The sequence below is a fragment of the Bombina bombina genome, chromosome 3 (genome assembly GCF_027579735.1).
Source record: "Bombina bombina isolate aBomBom1 chromosome 3, aBomBom1.pri, whole genome shotgun sequence".
Taxonomy (NCBI): Eukaryota; Metazoa; Chordata; class Amphibia; order Anura; family Bombinatoridae; genus Bombina; species Bombina bombina.
In genome coordinates, this window is record NC_069501.1 from 1,171,004,094 (window position 1) to 1,171,008,675 (window position 4,582).

Sequence of the window (4,582 nt, forward strand, 5' to 3'; positions counted from 1 at the left end):
GGGGAGCATATACACCGCGACGGAAGTCTCCATACCGCTACCGGGCTACCTGGTAATAGCCACGGTCACACGCACAACCCCAACCCCAGCAGCCGCACTGGAGAGAGGCTGCGGCCGGAAGGCAGAAGACCCCCAACAGGAACAGAGAGCACACAGTTGGACCGCACCATCCCGGAACACCCCTTTGAAAGGGAGCTGCATGTGGCAGTCGTTTGCCCGACCTACCAAGGAACAAATGGGAGGTGTCTCGCTTGGATCTGGGCAGGTGGAGGACAAATCTACACGGCAGCAGGACGGCAGACAAGCAGCAGTTCACGCAAGCATAGCCTCTGCAAGAGCGGGTAAAGTAGCGTTAACTGTCTGTATGTCGACATATGAAAGTGGAGAGGTCAGTGGTGCCTAAAAAAGTGTGTTGAAAGGGGGGCCGAAGAGAGACGGGACTGGCTGCATGGGGGTACTAATGTACATTTCAGTGGAGGGGTAGCTGGAGAATAAAATCTGCCAAAAATCAAGACATTAAGCAGGGAGTGGGTAAAAACCTGTAAGCTCTGAAAGTAGTGTGCACTAACTACAACAAGTCACAAACAGAGCAGAGAAGTGGCAAGTCTTTTCTAAAGAGGAACTGTGGGCACACTCTGCAAATTGAATAAAGCCCTGCTGAGCCATAATAGCCAAATTTGGAGGACAGTGAGTGGGGGCTTTTTTTGCTGAGATTGGCCTTGTTGACATTATTTTGGAGGAGAAAGTGGTATTTACACAGATAACAGGAGCTGTTTGGATTCGCCTCTCTCTCCTGGGAACCTTTAGCAAAAACAGGAAGCTGTGTTGAAGGAGAACTGTGTTTTGTTTGTTCTTTGGAAAACCTGCATATTGATATTTTATGAGGGGAGGCCAAACAGTTAAGCATTCAATTGGACATTGGACTGGGTTGACAGGAAAATATCAGAACAATTATGATGATACATAAAAAGCAGTGGATTAATTGTGCTGCCATTTAATGTTTACTGCTGGGATATTTTTTTCTATCTTGCAAGTCTTCTTTTGTGTTGTTTCTTCTCTTCACTGTCCCCCACTACAGTATAGCTAGCATATGTGATTTTTGTTTGTAATAATATTGATGTTTAGTGACTTTTGTTACAGCATATGTAGATAAGAGCCCCTTGGAGCTAAGATAGGTAACTAGGTGGATAAAATTTCCTGTCTAGGTATTCCATAGACAGCAAGAAAGGAGAAGCGGAAGGGTAGCGAGGAGGAGGAGAGAGAAGGAGGAGAATAGAGAAGGGAGAGGGGAAAGAAAAAAGAAGATATAACACCAGCAGGTCGAGATAAGGAAAAGGGGAAAGTAGAAGAGGAAAGTTATCTGTGCTGACTGGATAAGTGCTAGGGAGTCAATTTCTTTCTCCTTTTCTTCTCTCACTTTTACTTATTTTTTTTAGACAAATAGGCTCGAGATAGCCTCTTTTGGGCTCCTTAGGAGGAGCACCATTTATTTTTTTCACATGCAGCACTAGTAGTTAAAAGGTGCACTCAATTCACACCGGATTAGTGGAAAAGTGGTGTATCTCTCTTCCGGTTTTTTAATTTATTTATTTACTTATTTTTTTCTCCTTAAAACACAAATCAAAGTTTTAACACGAACACATTAATACACAACACTACACACCTCATGGAAAGGTATATTCCTAATTTAAAAGTCAGGTCCCCTGCGATGCCCCCCAAGAGAGACAAAAAGTCCAAGTCAGCACAGGAGATAGGCTTGGAGGATAACATGGACCCCCAGCTAGCAGGTACTGAAAAACAGCTGACACTTAATCAACTGGCAGAAATGCTGTTACCCCAATTCGATTTAGTTAAAAAGGAGATAGCTACTCTCTCTACTGAGATTAGGTCTTTCTCGAATAGAATATTAGAAGTAGAGCAAAGAATCTCAGCGGTGGAGGATAGACAAAATGCACACGACACTAATTGGGTCAATTATGAGAGCAAAATAAAAATGATGCAATCTAAAATAGAGGATCTGGAAGACAGGTCGCGTAGGAATAACATCCGCATAATTGGACTACCAGAGTCAACTGAATTTCAAGATCTAAGTTTATTTGCCTCTGTGACCTTACCACAATTGTTAGGAATGCAGCTGACAGAAAAAATACATGTAGAAAGAGCACATAGAACAGGACCAGCAAGGGAGTCACAAGAAGGTAATTCGCGCCCCAGAATGGTGATAATTAAATATTTAAATTTCCAACATAAGGCACAGATTATGCAACATTATAGGAAAACACAGGGGTTCAAGATAGGTACGCGACCTGTCTTCCTGTTCCAGGATTTCTCAGCAGAGACCTCCTCAAAGAGGAAGATAATGGCACCTTACTGTTCTAGTTTAATCAAGGCAGGGATTCAGGCTAATATGAGGTACCCAGCCAAAATAGTAATTTTCTCAGAAGGGAATGTGACCGTTTTAAACACAGCAACAGAGGCTAAAAAATATTGTTCCGAAAAAGGCATAGAGATTTGATAGGAAGTCCATATTTAATTATTAACCTGAAATAATGAAGATGTATAATTTGTTGAATATGTATTTTAGATGCAGTAAGGGTGTTTTTTTGTTTTTGGGTTTTTTTTTTTTTTTTTTTTTGTTGTTGTTTGTTTTTTCCCTTTTCTTTCGTCTTTTTCCCCTTCTTTTCATACTTCTCTGTCCGCTTTTCTATTGAGTGAGCTCAGAATCTTGAGAAAGTTATTTTTTGAATTGCAGGTCTACCGCCATTCGGCCTTGAACACCCGATCCCGTATGATCTCGGAAGTGGAGCAGGGCTGCACCTGGTCAGTACCGGGATGGGCGACCGCCAGGGAACCCCAGGTGCGGTAGGCATATATGTAGTTATGTTAGTCAGACTAGACCCCTTCTCGGGATTGAGAGGAAGGAGGTAACTATATTAGATAAAGGTTTTTAACATAAAATCGCAGGTTTTACTTTTGTTATTTTAATATGATTATGGATATTAAATGCTGAAGTGTGTATCATGGAATGTGGGAGGTGTCACATCTCCTATTAAAAGGAAAAACGTGCTTAAAATGTTAAAGCGCCAAAAGCCTGATATTTTTTTGCAAGAGTTGCATTTGAAGGCAGCAGAACTTCAAAAATTACAAACTAACTGGATAGCGGAAATCATAGCAAGCCCATGTAATTGCAGGAAACGCGGGGTAGCTTTAATGTTTAATAGGAATTTGACATATACGATAAAAAATCAAATATTAGACTCGAGTGGGAGGTTTATGCTTGTTCAAGCTGAAATTAATAATAGACTGTGGACGTTTTGTAACATTTATGGTCCCAATGAAATTGAGATAGAATTCTGGGAAATGATAAAAAATAAACTGGTAAAATATTTAGGTCAAAACATAGTGGAGACTTTAATGCGACAATGAATCCAGAAATTGACAGGCTAAAATCCGGGGCCATCAGGAAACATAACAGAGAGGCCAAGATCTTGCGAGGCTTAGCAAAAACATTAAAGCTAAAAGATATTTGGCGTCTGCAGCATCCAGACGAGCGGGCCTTTTCGTGCGAATCTAAAACATTTAAAAATTTCTCACGAATAGACATGTTTTTGATAGAAGAGAGGCTATTGACAATGGAAATAGAAACATATATCGATGAGATAGTCATCTCAGATCATGCAATAATCAGCCTGAAATTTGAAGATAAGGTGACTAAAAATAGAAGTAGCAATATGTTTAGCTTCCCGAAATATATGTATTTAGATGAAAAGTTCCGAAATTTCTTATCTGATAGATGGAAGGTTTATTTCAGACAGAACAGACAGGATGTGAATAGCCCAGAAGTACTTTGGGAAGCAGGGAAAGCAGTAATGCGAGGGGAGATTAAGAACTATATGATCATAAGAAAGCGGAAGGTAACAGAGAGGGAGACTCAACTAGCAAACCAACTGAAAAACTCATATAGGAGGTATGTAGCTAACCCAAATAGATCTACCTGGAACTGGTACAAAGTAGCCAAAGCAGAGCGTGAGACTTTTTTCAGAGAAAAATGGGCAAAGGAGGATATCCGAATCAGGGCATTTTGCCAAGGATATCAGGGGATTTCCTCCAAGTATCTGGCAAAATTAATAAATCATAGAAAAAAAAAGAATCTAATTCCACTCATCAAAGAAGGGCAGAAAATGCTTACTCAACCAACTGAGATCAGAGAGGCCTTCCATAAATATTATCAAGGATTGTACGCGTACAAGGATATAGATAAGACAAAAATGTCTGAATTTTGGCAACAGATCAGTCTCCCAACAATAGATAAAAAAGAATTAGAACAGATGAATGCCCCGATAACAGAGGAGGAAGTCCTAAATATGATTGACAGAATTAAAACAAACAAAGCTGCGGGGCCTGATGGTCTCCCGGCAGAATTCTATAAAAGTATTAAAAATGAAATTTCGGGAATATTAGTAGAACTATATAATAGCTATTTTATATATGGGAATCTGAAATCACTTTATTTTACCGACTCTACAGTGACCTTAATTCATAAGAAAGGGAAAGCTATAGAGGAACTGGGGTCATACCGCCC

General features: G+C 40.2%; 1 pseudogene; it reads left to right on the top strand.

Moving 5' to 3' along the window:
* The first annotated feature begins 2,752 nt into the window (after positions 1–2,752).
* Positions 2,753–2,869, top strand: LOC128654864 (uncharacterized; annotated as a pseudogene).
* Positions 2,870–4,582: the final 1,713 nt, after the last annotated feature.